A 17,098-nucleotide genomic window follows, 5' to 3' on the forward strand; every position below is an offset into this window, starting at 1 on the left:
AATCCAGAGATTCTTACCTTTGCCTCAATTTGACAGTCTAATTCAGATCATCATGGTATTTGTAGTTCTTTATGATAGCCACATTAGCAGCTAATTAGCATTTTGGGGGGTAAATACATACAAATATTTTGATAAAAGTCAACTTGTCCTAGAGAGATTTACACAGTTATTAAACCTCATGCCAGGGTAAGCCTACACAAAACACAGACCTTAATTTAAGTGTTTATTATATCCACTATGGGAAAATTAAATGGTGGAATAACAATTGGGACCATTTCCCTGTTGGACCTCTAGGTGTTCTGGGTATTATAACTCATACTGTGGTCTATTTGATGGAAACCACATTCACCGTAGCCCTTAGTGGCCTGTGTGGAAGGCATCTCCTGACGTCCTGGGGACCTGTACAAACGTCTACTACTGCAGTGGTTCTGGTGTGACCTGGCTGGTTAACAACCTGATCTCCTGGATCATGTAACACACATACTGGCTGTGTGTGTGTGTGTGTGTGTGTGTGTGTGTGTGTGTGTGTGTGTGTGTGTGTGTGTGTGTGTGTGTGTGTGTGTGTGTGTGTGTGTGTGTGTGTAGTGCGTAGTGTGTAGTGTGTGTGTGTGCAGTGTGTAGTGTGTGTGTATGGAATGAACACAAGCTTGTCTATCTAGCTGTTCTGTGCTCTGTGCTCTGTGCTCTGTGTTCTGTGGGATGATGGCTTTTTCAAGTGGAGCCATCAGCAGCATATTTTCAAGTATCTTGTCGTTTCCTTCAATGACCATTACAGCAGAAACACTTCCTATCCTCTGTATGGTTGACAGGCCTCTTTTTAACAGGGACTCGCTCAATAGAAGAGTCAAGATGACAAGAATGTCTGCAACAATCACAGGCTGAGGACTGGAATACACAAACAGACCCTAGAGAAAGAGGCGGGAGATGGAGCTGGAAAGGGGGTGGAAAGAGAGAGAGAGGGAGAGTGACGGAGAGATGTTGTTCATAAATTGCATTGCAGGGATGCGTTTGGATGCTCCTCATCTCATTTCCAGTCAACAAAACAATAACAAAGGCGCTGTTTGCCATTAATGCGGATTCCATCTTCAAGGGGAACTAATGTCATAATATGGAGTTTGGGAATATTTTCGGTGTATCTCCTAAAACAAAACTATATGGAACTACAGTGCCTTCAGAAAGTATTCACACCCCTTGACTTGTATTCCACATGTTGTTGTGTTACAGCCTGAAGTCAAAATTGATTAAATATATATTTTTCTCATCCATCTACACACAACGCACCCATAATGAAATAGTGAAAACATATTTTTTTAAATGTTTGATAATTTATTGAAAATGAAATACAGAAATATTTTATTTACATAAGTGCTCCCACACCCCTATGGTATAACACTCCACATTTAGCTCAGGTGTATCCAATTTCCTTTGGTCATCCTTGATTTGTCACTACAACTTGATTGTAGTCCACCTGTGGTAGTCCACCTGTGGCAAAATCAATTATTTGGATATGATTTAGAAAGAAACACACCTGTCTGTATAAGGTCCCACAGTTGGGAGTCCAGGGAACTGTTCATAGATCTCAGAGATAGAATTGTGATGAGGCATATACAGTTGAAGTCGAAAGTTTACATACATTTAGGTTGGATTCATTAAAACCCATTTTTCGACCCCTCAACAAATATCTAGTTAACAAACTACAGTTTTGGGAAGTTGGTTAGGACATCTACTTTGTGCGTGACACAAGTAATTTTTCCAACAATAGACAGATTATTTCACTTAGTTAAAGCTTGGTCGCAAATGGGTCTTCCAAATGGAAAAAGACCCCAAGCATACTTCCAAAGTTGTGGCAAAATGTCTTAAGGACAACAAAGTCAAGGTATTGGAGTGGCCATCACAAAGCCCTGACCTCAATCCTATAGAACATTTTTGGGCAGAACTGAAAAGTGTGTGCGAGCTAGGAGGCCTACAAACCTGACTCAGTTGCACCAGCTCTGTGAAGAGGAATGGGACAAAATTCACCCACCTTATTGTGCTACCAAATACTAATTGAGTTTATGTAAACGTCTGGCCCACTGGGAATGTGAAAAAAGAAAGCTGAAATAAGTAATTATCTCTACTATTATTCTGACATTTCACATTCTTAAAATAAAGAGGTGATCCTAACTGGCCTAAGACAGGGAATTTATACTCGGATTAAATGTCAGGAATTGTGAAAAACTGAGTTTAAGTGTATTTGGCTGAGGTGTATGTAAACTTCCGACTTCAACTGTATATATCTGGGGAAGGGTATGAAACAATTTCTATAGTGTCGAAAATGTCCAAGAGCACAGAGGTCTCCATCACTGGGAAATTGAAAAAATATGGAACTGCCCAGTCTCTGCCTAGAGCTGATCATCTAACACCATCCCTACTTTGAAGCATGATGGTGGCAACATCAGGCTAAGGGGATGATTTTCAGCAGCAGGGACTGGAGGACTGGTAAGGATAGAGGGAACAATGAATGGACACAAATACAGGCAAATCCTTGATGAGATCTAAAGGCGAAAGAAACGCACACCTATTTAGGCGAGGTGCTGGCTAGCGGAGTAGAACACCTATTTAGGCGAGGTGCTGGCTAGCGGAGTAGAACACCTATTTAGGCGAGGTGCTGGCTAGCGGAGTAGAACACCTATTTAGGCGAGGTGCTGGCTAGCGGAGTAGAACACCTATTTAGGCGAGGTGCTGGCTAGCGGAGTAGAACACCTATTTAGGCGAGGTGCTGGCTAGCGGAGTAGAACACCTATTTAGACGAGGTGCTGGCTAGCGGAGTAGAACACCTATTTAGACGAGGTGCTGGCTAGCGGAGTAGAACACCTATTTAGGCGAGGTGCTGGCTAGCGGAGTAGAACACCTATTTAGGCGAGGTGCTGGCTAGCGGAGTAGAACACTTATTTAGGCGAGGTGCTGGCTAGCGGAGTAGAACACCTATTTAGGCAAGGTGCTGGCTAGCGGAGTAGAACACCTATTTAGACGAGGTGCTGGCTAGCGGAGTAGAACACCTATTTAGACGAGGTGCTGGCTAGCGGAGTAGAACACCTATTTAGACGAGGTGCTGGCTAGCGGAGTAGAACACCTATTTAGGCGAGGTGCTGGCTAGCGGAGTAGAACACCTATTTAGGAGAGGTGCTGGCTAGCGGAGTAGAACACCTATTTAGGAGAGGTGCTGGCTAGCGGAGTAGAACACCTATTTAGGCGAGGTGCTGGCTAGCGGAGTAGAACACCTATTTAGGAGAGGTGCTGGCTAGCGGAGTAGAACACCTATTTAGGAGAGGTGCTGGCTAGCGGAGTAGAACACCTATTTAGGCGAGGTGCTGGCTAGCGGAGTAGAACACCTATTTAGGAGAGGTGCTGGCTAGCGGAGTAGAACACCTATTTAGGAGAGGTGCTGGCTAGCGGAGTAGAACACCTATTTAGACGAGGTCCTGGCTAGCGGAGTAGAACACCTATTTAGGAGAGGTGCTGGCTAGCGGAGTAGAACACCTATTTAGGAGATGTGCTGGCTAGCGGAGTAGAACACCTATTTAGACGAGGTGCTGGCTAGCGGAGTAGAACACCTATTAAGACGAGGTGCTGGCTAGCGGAGTAGAACACCTATTTAGGAGAGGTGCTGGCTAGCGGAGTAGAACACCTATTTAGGAGAGGTGCTGGCTAGCGGAGTAGAACACCTATTTAGACGAGGTGCTGGCTAGCGGAGTAGAACACCTATTAAGACGAGGTGCTGGCTAGCGGAGTAGAACACCTATTTAGGCGAGGTGCTGGCTAGCGGAGTAGAACACCTATTTAGGAGAGGTGCTGGCTAGCGGAGTAGAACACCTATTTAGGCGAGGTGCTGGCTAGCGGAGTAGAACACCTATTTAGGAGAGGTGCTGGCTAGCGGAGTAGAACACCTATTTAGGAAAGGTGCTGGCTAGCGGAGTAGAACACCTATTTAGGCGAGGTGCTGGCTAGCGGAGTAGAACACCTATTTAGGAGAGGTGCTGGCTAGCGGAGTAGAACACCTATTTAGGAGAGGTGCTGGCTAGCGGAGTAGAACACCTATTAAGACGAGGTGCTGGCTAGCGGAGTAGAACACCTATTTAGGAGAGGTGCTGGCTAGCGGAGTAGAACACCTATTAAGACGAGGTGCTGGCTAGCGGAGTAGAACACCTATTTAGGAGAGGTGCTGGCTAGCGGAGTAGAACACCTATTTAGGAGAGGTGCTGGCTAGCGGAGTAGAACACCTATTTAGGAGAGGTGCTGGCTAGCGGAGTAGAACACCTATTTAGACGAGGTGCTGGCTAGCGGAGTAGAACACCTATTAAGACGAGGTGCTGGCTAGCGGAGTAGAACACCTATTTAGGCGAGGTGCTGGCTAGCGGAGTAGAACACCTATTTAGGAGAGGTGCTGGCTAGCGGAGTAGAACACCTATTTAGGTGAGGTGCTGGCTAGCGGAGTAGAACACCTATTTAGGTGAGGTGCTGGCTAGCGGAGTAGAACACCTATTTAGGCGAGGTGCTGGCTAGCGGAGTAGAACACCTATTTAGGAGAGGTGCTGGCTAGCGGAGTAGAACACCTATTTAGGAGAGGTGCTGGCTAGCGGAGTAGAACACCTATTAAGATGAGGTGCTGGCTAGCGGAGTAGAACACCTATTAAGACGAGGTGCTGGCTAGCGGAGTAGAACACCTATTTAGGAGAGGTGCTGGCTAGCGGAGTAGAACACCTATTAAGACGAGGTGCTGGCTAGCGGAGTAGAACACCTATTTAGGAGAGGTGCTGGCTAGCGGAGTAGAACACTTATAAAATAAAGGAGAGCCGTACACGCTAGGAACTCAGATGCAAAAATATTTATGTCCAATGTTTCGACAGACAATCTGTCTTCATCAGGGTCCTTGATGAGAACCTGCTTCAGAGTGCAAATAACCTTAGACTGGGGGGAAGATGTACGTTCCAACAGGACAATGATCCCATGCATACGGCCAGAGGAATGGCTTCAGAACAAGAATGTGAAAGTCTTTGAGTGGCCCTGCCAAAGCCCAGACTTTTAATCATATTGAAAGTCTGTGGAAAGTCTTGAAGATTTATGTTTATCACCAGCTAACTTAACAGAGTTTGAGAAAATCTGCAAGGAAGAATAGGACAAAAATCAACAAATCTAAAGCTGATACAGATAGATCGAAGGCTCAAAGCTGATACAGACATATTGAAGGCTCAAAGCTGATACAGACATATCGAAGGCTCATAGGATACAGACATATCGAAGGCTCAAAGCTGATACAGACATATCGATGGCTCAAAGCTGATACAGACATATCGAAGGCTCAAAGCTGATACAGACATATCGAAGGCTCAAAGCTGATACAGACATAAAGAAGGCTCAAAGTTGACACAGACATAAAGAAGGCTCAACGCTGATACAGACATATTGAAGGATCAATGCTGATACAGACATAAAGAAGGCTCAAAGTTGATACAGACATAAAGAAGGCTCAAAGTTGATACAGACATAAAGAAGGCTCAAAGTTGATACAGACATAAAGAAGGCTCAAAGCTGATACAGACATATTGAAGGCTCAAAGCTGATACAGACATAAAGAAGGCTCAAAGTTGATACAGACATAAAGAAGGCTCAAAGCTTTAATCACCGCCAGAGGGGCTTATACAAAGTATTGACTCAGGGGTGTGAATACTTATGCAAATTAAATATTTCTCTATTTCAATACATTTGCAAACATTTCTTAAAACATGTTTTCACTTCGTCCTTATTGGGCATTGTGTGTAGATGGGTGCAAGTTCTTGAATTCAGGCTGTAACACAACAAAATGTGGAATAAGTCAAGAGGTATGAATACTTTCTGAAGGCTCTGTATATGGGGTCACGGTTCCCTTCAGTTTGACAGTTGTGTTCAGCTACCATAGCAGCAAATGGGTTCGCACGTCTCTTCTCTGCCAGCTAAAAGTGTGAAATCCTCTATATAAGATACATTATTAACTCATCAGAGCCGTCAAAACCACCATTCTCTGAAGGTAATGTGAATAGGAAGAACCCCTTCAAAATAACAACATCCTTCAAAATGATGTTTTACACCACTAAATTGATGGGCCTCTCTAATTGGCTGTGTCTTACAGGAAAACGGTTACTTCGGATTTATCTCCCCTCAGGATAGTCTCAAATTAATACAAATGTAACGGGATAGACGGGCGGAACACTGAGCAGTAGAGGGGGAACACTGTTCCATGTGATTACAGGGTGCTGTTCATAGTGAGCAGTAGAGGGGGAACACTGTTCCATGTGATTACATGGTCCTGTTCTCCAGGCCCACATTGTTAATCCTTCCCTTCCTGTTCTCCAGGCCCACATTGTTAATCCTCCCCTTTCCTGTTCTCCAGGCCCACATTGTTAATCCTCCCCTTTCCTGTTCTCCAGGCCCACATTGTTAATCCTTCCCTTCCTGTTCTCCAGGCCCACATTGTTAATCCTTCACATCCTGTTCTCCAGGCCCACATTGTTAATCCTCCCCTTTCCTGTTCTCCAGGCCCACATTGTTAATCCTTCCCTTCCTGTTCTCCAGGCCCACATTGTTAATCCTTCACATCCTGTTCTCCAGGCCCACATTGTTAATCCTCCCCTTTCCTGTTCTCCAGGCCCACATTGTTAATCCTCCCCTTTCCTGTTCTCCAGGCCCACATTGTTAAACCGTACCCTCCTGCTCTCCAGGCCCACACTGTTAAACCTCCCCTTTCCTGTTCTCCAGGCCCACATTGTTAATCCTTCCCATCCTGTTCTCCAGGCCCACACTGTTAAACCTCCCCTTTCCTGTTCTCCAGGCCCACATTGTTAATCCTTCCCGTCCTGTTCTCCAGGCCCACATTGTTAATCCTTCCCTTCCTGTTCTCCAGGCCCACATTGTTAATCCTTCCCTTCCTGTTCTCCAGGCCCACATCGTTAAACCGTACCTTCCTGTTCTCCAGGCCCACATTGTTAAACCTCCCCTTTCCTGTTCTCCAGGCCCACATTGTTAATCCTCCCCTTTCCTGTTCTCCAGGCCCACATTGTTAATCCTCCCCTTTCCTGTTCTCCAGGCCCACATTGTTAAACCTCCCCTTTCCTGTTATCCAGGCCCACATTGTTAATCCTCCCCTTACCTGTTCTCCAGGCCCACATTGTTAAACCGTACCTTCCTGTTCTCCAGGCCCACATTGTTAATCCTTCCCTTTCCTGTTCTCCAGGCCCACATTGTTAAACCGTACCTTCCTGTTCTCCAGGCCCACATTGTTAAACCGTACCTTCCTGTTCTCCAGGCCCACATTGTTAAACCTCCCCTTTCCTGTTCTCCAGACCCACATTGCTAATCCTCCCCTTCCTGTTCTCCAGGCCCACATCGTTAATCCTCCCCCTTCCTGTTCTCCAGGCCCACATCGTTAAACCTCCCCCTTCCTGTTCTCCAGGCCCACATTGTTAATCCTCCCCTTTCCTGTTCTCCAGGCCCACATTGTTAATCCTTCCCTTCCTGTTCTCCAGGCCCACTTTGTTAATCCTCCCCTTTCCTGTTCTCCAGGCCCACATTGTTCATCCTTCCCTTCCTGTTCTCCAGGCCCACATCGTTAAACCGTACCTTCCTGTTCTCCAGGCCCACATTGTTAAACCTACCCCTCCTGCTCTCCAGGCCCACACTGTTAAACCGTACCTTCCTGTTCTCCAGGCCCACATTGTTAAACCTTCCCCTCCTGCTCTCCAGGCCCACACTGTTAAATCTTCCACTCCTGCTCTCCAGGCCCACACTGTTAAATCTTCCCCTCCTGCTCTCCAGGCCCACATTGTTAAACCTTCCCTTCCTTCTTTCCAGGCTCACACGGTGTACTAACATTATAGTGAGAGATGAGAGCAGTGGCTCTTTCAGTGGTGGGAGGTGGAGCCGGGTCTGGGCTGAGCCTGAATGGTCGCCATCAAGGAACATTTAGTAGTGCTTCTGGCTGTGCACAAATGGCACCCTATTTCCTATTTACTGAACTTTTTTTGACCAGGAACTATTGGGCTCTGGTCAAAAGCAGTGCACTACTGTATATAGGGAATAGAGTGCCATTTGGGAAGGAAACAAAGGCTGCTGCTGGCTTCTGTAGCTGTCGGTGACTTGGACGTTTTGTGGTTTGTTTGTTTTTTCTGTTTGTTGGCGGGTTTTTCCATACCGCCGTTTCGCCTCTTGGGATTTTGTCCTTGGATTTAACTGAAAGGTCAGACATGTTTTTTTCATAAACGCCATCATGAATCATTGAGCAGCTTCAATTCAATAACACTTGCAGAAAGCAAACAGCAATTTCCCATATAACTCCCACAATCTTGATAGACTGTTTGCTGAAAAAAAACCAGAGAAACACAGATTGGGAAAACAGTCTGTAACACAGAGGTGATATTTTACGAGCTGTGACTAAAAGCAGATAAAAAATGACTTGGATGAAGAAAACCATTATGGAGTTAGTTTATTATGAAAACAGAGTAGGAAAGAGGTTGGTAGGAGGCTGCTGCTCTGTCTCTCAAACAGCCTGCCACCAAGGGCTCATAAAAAGTGAATGAAATGGAGATTGTGCTTGGAATAAATTATTTACATCTGCTGGGAATAGACCATACGGATGCTGCAAACCCTTGTGTGGTGTTCGGGTCTGTGGGACCCATTTTCAATGTTGACTTATGCAATTAATACTTTTTTTCAACCTGAGACTCATTGGCCTTGGCTCCTTTCCTGTGAAGAACATGTAAATAAAACATTTTCATTGAGTGCACACTGTTCACCCTCCTAAACACTTATATTACATATGTGGTGTTCAGGTCCACTGGACCCGAGGGTAATAAAAGTGTGGAAAAGTATGTGTGTAGGTGAAAACAAGTAAAAATGAAAAAAAGAGGTTTGCTGTGTGCCTTCACCCTGTCCTTCTCCTCCCTGGGCCTGCTGTTTCAACATAGTACCAAGAACCTGTCTGTCTGTCTGCTGATCTCCTGTTTTTCTCACACTCTTTACCCTTTGTAGTGTGTAAAACTACACAATGTCTTGCAGGAACCTGCACAATGTTATTACAATACATTATTACAATACATTATTTCAAAACATTATTTCAAAACATTATTTCAATACATTGTTTTGATACATTGAAAAAAAATCTGTATTTTCCCACACTCTACCCCAGCCAGGTGCAAATTGGGGGAGGGACACAACAAATTATTAGCTTTGCATGTGTGACTCCTTACCACAATCAATCAGTATGGCAAAAATAATCTCAGCTCAGAGGGCCTTAGAAATATTTTTTGCAAAGACAGTAGCTGGTGTGGAAGGATTGTCTTCCACTTTGGAAGATGAATAATTTTCTGAACATGAGGATCCAGTCTATCAATTTTGAGTCTGACAGTGAATTGGAAGAAGAAGATGAGATTGACCCTCAGCCAGCCCCAGGACCAGCTCGTCAGCAACCAGCCCCAGGACCAGCTCATCAGCAACCAGCCCCAGGACCAGCCCATTAGCAACCAGCCCCAGGACCAGCCCATCAGCAACCAGCCCAAGGACCAGCTCGTCAACAACCAGCCCCAGGACCAGCCCGTCAGCAACCAGCCCCAGGACCAGCCCATCAGCAACCAGCCCCAGGACCAGCTCATCAGCAACCAGCCCCAGGACCAGCTCGTCAGCAACCAGCCCCAGGACCAGCTCGTCAGCAACCAGCCCCAGGACCAGCTCGTCAGCAACCAGTCCCAGGGCCGACGTGGATGGCGTTTACTCATGTGCAGGAAGTAAGTGTCAGTGATGTTGTTGCATGTGTGTATGTCTGACTCTCCTACCTTGGCCTGCTGTAACTATACAGTATATGTGTGTATATGAGTGAGATTAAGGTAAAATGCCTTAACTAAGTGTTTTCATCAGTCTAGATTGCAGCCCGGTAGCATCAAGAAGAAGTGCTGCGATGTGTGGGGAACCAAGAAGGACAGGAAGTCACAGTAAACATGCATCTAGTGCAATAAATACATTTACAACACACACACAGTAAAACTCTGTCCCTCATGTGGTGTGTAGCCCGGCCTTAATTTGTGTTCAACGGTGCTCATTTATAATTTCCATAAAATACTGTATATATAATTTGTTCTTCCAATTTGTTCATTTCAAAGGAATAAATATCAATAGTGATGAAAACCTTGTTTCATTTATATTTGTTCAAGATAAACATGATTTATTCCACCCATGTCTAGATTACAATTGATTTTTAATTGCAAAAATCAGATTTTATAAAAAAAAAATGAATAGTGCTTTTATTGATAAATGTGATCTAGCTGAGGTAAATGGTAAATATTAACCATGTATGCTGTCTATACTGCTTGTAATTTATATAAGTCAACATCTAAGTATTAAGAATTTTTACGTAAATTGTTATGGCTGTAATGTTTTAAACCCAATAATGTTGTGGGTCCATCAGACCCGTGAACATTGGGTGAATAACAAAAACATGAACACCACAAAAGGGTTAAAGGGAGAGTTCGAGATTTTGCCCCTTTATCTACTTCCCCAGAGTCAGATGACCATTTGGATGCCATGGTTACGTCTCTGTGTCCAATATGAAGGAAGTTGGAGGTAGTTTTGTGAGCCAATGCTAACTAGCGTTAGCGTAATGACTGGAATCATATAAATATCTCATTGCGCTAACACTAGTTAGCATTGGTTCACAAAACTACCTCTAACTATCTTCATACTGAATACAGAGACATAAAAATGGTATCCACAAGTTCACCTGATTCTGGGGAAGTAAATACAGGGCCTCATTGGCAAAATCCTGAAGTATCCCTTTAATGAGGAAGGTATGCTTGGGCTGAAGACATCATGAAGGACATGGATGCTTCCAAAATGGCACTTCCCTATTACCTGCTTAAATGTAGTGCACCATAAAGGGAATAGAGTGGCGTTTGGGACGCACAGATGCAACCTACAGGGACCGAAAAAATAGAACAAGTGACCACTACTGCAGTGGGCCAGTGGATAATTATTTTATGATAATGTAGTGGGTCTCGTGATAATTATTTTATGATAATGTAGTGGGTCTAGTGATAAATACTTTATGATAATGTAGTGTGTCTCGTGATATTTATTTATGATAATGTAGTGGGTCTAGTGATAATTATTCTATGATAATGTAGTGGGTCTAGTGATAATTACTTTATGATAATGTAGAGGGTCTCGTGATATTTATTTATGATAATGTAGTGGGTCTTGTGATAATTATTTTAAGATAATGTAGAGGGTCTCGTGATATTTATTTATGATAATGTAGTGGGTCTAGTGATAATTACTTTATGATAATGTAGAGGGTCTCGTGATATTTATTTATGATAATGTAGTGGGTCTAGTGATAATTATTTTATGATAATGTAGTGTGTCTCGTGATAATTCTTTTATGATAATAAAATGTTTTTAAATGGTCAGAGATAGAGAATAAAATATATATATATATATATATATATAGGATCGGAGAACCAATGCGCAGTGTTGTAAGTGTCCATATTCTCTTTAAAGAAATTGAACACTGAACAAAAACAGCAAAGTGAACGACCGAAACTGTTCTGTCTGGTGCAGAATACAAACACTCAAACTGAAAAATAATCACCCACAATTCAAAGGTGAAACCAGGCTACCTAAGTATGGTTCTCAATCAGGGACAACGATTGACAGCTGCCTCTGATTGAGAACCATACCAGGCCAAACACAGGAATCCCAAATTATAGAAAAAAGAAGATAGACTGCCCACCCCAACTCACGCCCTGACCATACTGAAACAAAGACATAATAAAGGAACTAAGGTCAGAACGTGACAATAACACGGCGTCACAGGACCAAACAAGTTATTGTTTCACTGGGCTGACCTTGTGCGTCCCAAATGGACCCTATTCCCTATGGACCCTTGTCAAAAGTAGTACACTACATAGGAAATAGACATTATCCAGCCTCTGTGTACTGGCCAGTAGACAGAACAGCTAATTAGGATTGATAACTGAAGATCGCTTCATTTTGGCTGGACAAAGGTCAGGGTGAAACCAACAAATCACCCAGATTTAATTAATGGTCATCATTAAGCCTCTACAGCAGTCAGGCCTTCACAGCAGCCAGCAACAACCTTATCCTGCCTCGTCATCTTCAGCAGTGATAAACTGAGGTAAAATGCCAACAGAGAGAGAGAGAGAGAGAGAGAGAGAGAGAGAGAGAGAGAGAGAGGTGGGAAAAGAGGGAGAGAGAGAGAGAGAGAGAGAGAGAGAGAGAGAGAGAGAGAGAGAGAGAGGGGGAAAGAAGACAAGAGAGAGAGAGAGATAGGAAGAAGACAAGAGAGGGAGAGAGAGAGAGAGAGAGAGGAAGAAGACAAGAGAGAGAAAGGAAGAAGACAAGAGAGAGAGAATGAGAGAGAGAGAGAAAAATAGAGAGAGAGAGAGAGAGAGAGAGGAAGAAGACAAGAGAGGGAGAGAGAGAGAGAGGAAGAAGACAAGAGAGAGAAAGGAAGAAGACAAGAGAGAGAGAATGAGAGAGAGAGAGAAAAAGAGAGAGAGAGAGAGAGAGAGAGAGAGAGAGAGAGAGAGAGAGAGGAAAACAGATGGAGAGAGAGAGCACACACAGCACATCCGGGACAAGGTAGCACGTCCGGTGAACAGGTCAGGGTTCCATAGCTACAGGCAGAACTTTTGAAACTGGGGCAGCAGCACGCCAAGTTGGACTGGGGACAGCCAGGAGTCATCAGGCCAGGTAGTCCTGAGGCATGGTCCTAGGGCTCAGGTCCTCTGGGAGGGGAGAGAGAATCAGAGGGAACATAGTTAAATTCCCACAGGACACCAGATGAGACAGGAGAATTACACCAGAAATAACAGACTGACCAGAGTGAGAGCGAGAGTGTGAGTGAGATAAGTCAGTCTTTCCTCTTTATGGCGTGTAACCTACGGCGTGATAACCGCACGGGGACCACAGACCTTGAGGTAGGGGACATCAACCAGCTGCTGCTTTAAAGAGGGAGGGAGAGCGGGAAAAGAGAGAGAGAGAGAGAGAGAGAGAGAGAGAGAGAGAGCTGAAAATTGAGAGAGAGAGAGAGAGAGAGAGAGAGAGAGAGAGAAAAGAGAGAGAGAAAGGTGGGGTTGTACTGAAGAGAGCGGGAGGGAGTGGCAGAGAGAGAAAGACAGAGAGAGAGAGAGAGAGAGAAAATAGTGAAAGAGAGAGAAGGTGGGGTTGTAATGGAGAGAGCGGGAGGGAGTGGCAGAGAGAGAAAGAGAGAGAGAAAGACAGAGCGAGAGAGAGAGAGAGAGAGAGAGCTGAAAAGAGAGAGAAAGAGCAGGAAAAGAGAGAGAGAGAGAGAGCTTTAAAGAGAGAGAGGGGGGGGAGAGAGAAAAGAGAGAGAGAGAGAGAGGGGGGGGGGAGAGAATAGATAGAGAGAGAGAGAGAGGGGGGGGGGGAGAGAGAAAAGAGAGAGAGATAGAGAGAGAGAGAGGGGGGAGAGAGAGAAAAGAGAGAGAGAGAGAGAGAGAGAGAGGGGGGAGAGAGAGAAAAGAGAGAGAGAGAGAGAGAGAGAGAGGGGGGAGAGAGAGAAAAGAGAGAGAGAGAGAGAGAGAGAGGGGGGAGAGAGAGAAAAAAGAGAGAGAGAGAGAGAGGGGGGAGAGAGAGAAAAGAGAGAGAGAGAAAGGGAGCTAGAGGCAGGAAAATAGACTGTTTCTTCTTTATGAATCATTTACAGAGGCACTCCAGTAGCTAACATGCTGCCATGTTCCTATAAGCTGCCCCCAGCTAGCTAGGCTACATCCCAAATGGCATCCTATTCCCTATATAGTGCACTACTTTTGACCAGGGTTCCTAAAGCTCTCCCATAGTACTCTGGTTAAAAGTATATCATTATATATGGAATAGGATGCCATTTGGTATGCAGACCAGCGCTAACCCAGGAATACACAATGAGCCTATAACCCCTTAGCAGGCTGGAACATCAGCACTGCAGGGTCTGGATGTTCTGGACGTGCTGTACTCTCTGTGCTTTCGACGTCTCCACTCTAGGCACTGTGGAGAGAGAGGGAAGAGAGAGAGAGAAAATAGTGAAAGAGAGAGAAGATGGGTTTGTACTGGAGAGAGCAGGAGGGAGTGGCAGAAAGACGGAGCGAGAGAGAGAAAGACAGAGAGAGAGAGAGAGAGAGAGAGAGAGAGAGAGAGAGATGGAAGCGAGATAAAGAAAATAGTGAAAGAGAGAGAAGGGGGGGTTGTACTGGAGAGAGCAGGAGGGAGTGGCAGAGAGAAAGACAGGGAGGGAGAGAAGAGTGAGAAGGGGAGAGAGAGAGAGAGAGAGATAGAGAGAGAGAGGGAGAGACGGAGGGCGAAACAGAAAGACAGAGAGAGAAATACAGGGAGAGAGAGAGACAGAGAGAGAGAGAGAGAGAGAGAGAGACAGAGAGAGAGAGAGAGAGAGAGAGAGAGAGAGAGAGAGAGAGAGAGAGAGAAAGGAAGGAAGGAATGAGAGCATACTATCAGGTTTCAGGTAAGACCCAATTGCAGACTGTGTTGAAGTAACAATGTTTATTGTAACCACAAGGGCAGGCAAATGACAGGTCAAGGCAGGCAGGGGTCGATAATCCAGAGTAGCGGCAAAGGCACAGGACGGCAGGCAGGCTCAGAGTCAGGCAGGCTCAGGGTCAGGCAGGCTCAGAGTTACGACAGGCTCAGGGTCAGGCAGGCTCAGGGTCAGGCAGGCTCAGGGTCACGACAGGCTCAGGGTCAGGCAGGCTCAGAGTCACGACAGGCTAGGATCAAAACCAGTACCAGTACGACTGGGGAAAAGCAGGCGCTGAGGCAAACCACTGGTTGACTTGAACAAACAAGACCAACTTGCACAGACAGACAGAAAACACAGATATAAATACCCAAGGGATAATGAGGAAGATGGGTGACACCTGGAGGGGGGTGGAGACAAGCACAGGGACAGGTGAAACAGATGACACATACAACTCAATAAGCACCTCTGAGATGGAACACTACCTAACTTATTCAAATGAACGAACAAAGAGAGGGAAAACTGATAACGTGTAAGCAAGTGAAACGCTGTGGGCCTCCTGCTGGGATGACGTCAGCGACAGGCTCTTTCTCTGTTCTCATCAAGCTGTCACCACCAGAGGTTCTACGGTAGAAGAGGGGGAACCCACTTCTCTGTTCTCATCAAGCTGTCACCTCCAGAGGTTCTACGGTAGAAGAGGAGGAACACACTTCTCTGTTCTCATCAAGCTGTCACCACCAGAGGTTCTACGGTAGAAGAGGGGGAACCCACTTCTCTGTTCTCATCAAGCTGTCACCACCAGAGGTTCTACGGTAGAAGAGGGGGAACCCACTTCTCTGTTCTCATCAAGCTGTCACCACCAGAGGTTCTACGGTAGAAGAGGGGGAACACACTTCTCTGTTCTCATCAACCTGTCACCACCAGAGATTCTACGGTAGAAGGGGGGGAACACACTTCTCTGTTCTCATCAAGCTGTCACCACCAGAGGTTCTACGGTAGAAGAGGAGGAACACACTTCTCTGACAACAGTGGCAACGGAGGAAGACAACAGAAGCTATGCTATTAAAACATTGTGGTTTTATTACACAGAGAGTACTACAACATTCATTAATTGTGTAATTGCCACTGTCTCCATCTATAGCACTATCAGTAGTAGAGTTTAGTAAAGTATTCTCAACAAGCTCAGCATTCAATATCACTAGGAGAAGAAGAAGTTATTGGAGCTAACAGATGTAGGATTTTAATTTGACCATTATTATCGTAGCAAAATCTTGCAGGAACAGGATTTTAATGTTTTGTCGATTGTGTTGCTTGATGGGTAGTTTCTCTCAAGGTTTCTCCTTACCACTGTCCTTATCTGGCACTTGTTCAACAATATAATCTAACTTTATGACAAACGCAGTTGTCCAGCACTACAGTGTGTGAATGACATTTCATTTAATCAAACAGTACAACACATTCCCAGTGGCGGTCGGTGCTATTTAAAACGAGGGAGCATATTGGATTACTGTCATTCATATTCCATTCACCCAGTCCAATGTAACATCCATAGGTTTAGGCCACTACATGATACTAGAATGTTCACTATACCAATCATGAGGTTGCTACAACCTAGCCTATGAATCAATGTTTACAATGTAGGCTAGGTGCACAGGTCGAGATACATTAGCGTAATCAAGGTGACAGACAGTGACACATTCATTACTGCCTTGTACACTCTTGCCTGCATCTAGCTGATCTAGGATGTAATCATTACTCCAACAGTTGCAAACAAGAGTTTCTATTGGACAAATGTGTGTATGTTGATCCCCATTCTGTTCCGTTTGCTTACGTTTAAGAAATGTTTTTCAACAGATATCGGTGGAATGATCACGGCAGGGTAGCCTAGTGGTTAGAGCGTTGGACTAGTAACTGGAAGGTTGCAAGTTCAAACCCCTGAGCTGACAAGGTACGAATCTGTCGTTCTGCCCCTGAACAGGCAGTTAACCCACCGTTCCTAGGCTGTCATTGAAAATAAGAATTTGTTCTTAACTGACTTGCCTAGTTAAATAAAGGTAAAATACAGTTCACTTTCATAGCAGTGTTTGATCGTTGTATAGTTTCTTCTTGCGTCTCACCTTTTCCCTTCGCTTGTGGATTTCAGTGCACAACATATCAGCTGTCTGTGATCAGGCGAAAAAACCTTTCCAAGCCAAGCCTTCCAATCATAACTGCTAACGGCTACACACAGCCTACATCGATGTCCCCTTGTAATAACATCATAGTCAACATAGCTACTAGAACTAATGTGTTAGTTGATCTGCAACAAATTCACTGAAGAGGATGATCCTCCCCTTCCTCCCCTAAAGAGCTTCCACTGATTCAGACACAGTGGAATTCCAGCAGCACATTCACAAAAAGACTGTACAGCTAGCTGTAGTATCTAATGTGGTAAACATAGCATTGTAATGTGGTAAACACAGTATCAAACCTCTCTTTTAGACAAAGTCTCTCTCAGTAAAGATACTAATTACACAATGGGGAGGAATGGTTGGTGTGGCACTAAGT

This window comes from Oncorhynchus mykiss, chromosome 25, assembly GCF_057628025.1.
Source record: "Oncorhynchus mykiss isolate SJ-2025 chromosome 25, ASM5762802v1, whole genome shotgun sequence".
In the NCBI taxonomy this organism is placed as follows: domain Eukaryota; kingdom Metazoa; phylum Chordata; class Actinopteri; order Salmoniformes; family Salmonidae; genus Oncorhynchus; species Oncorhynchus mykiss.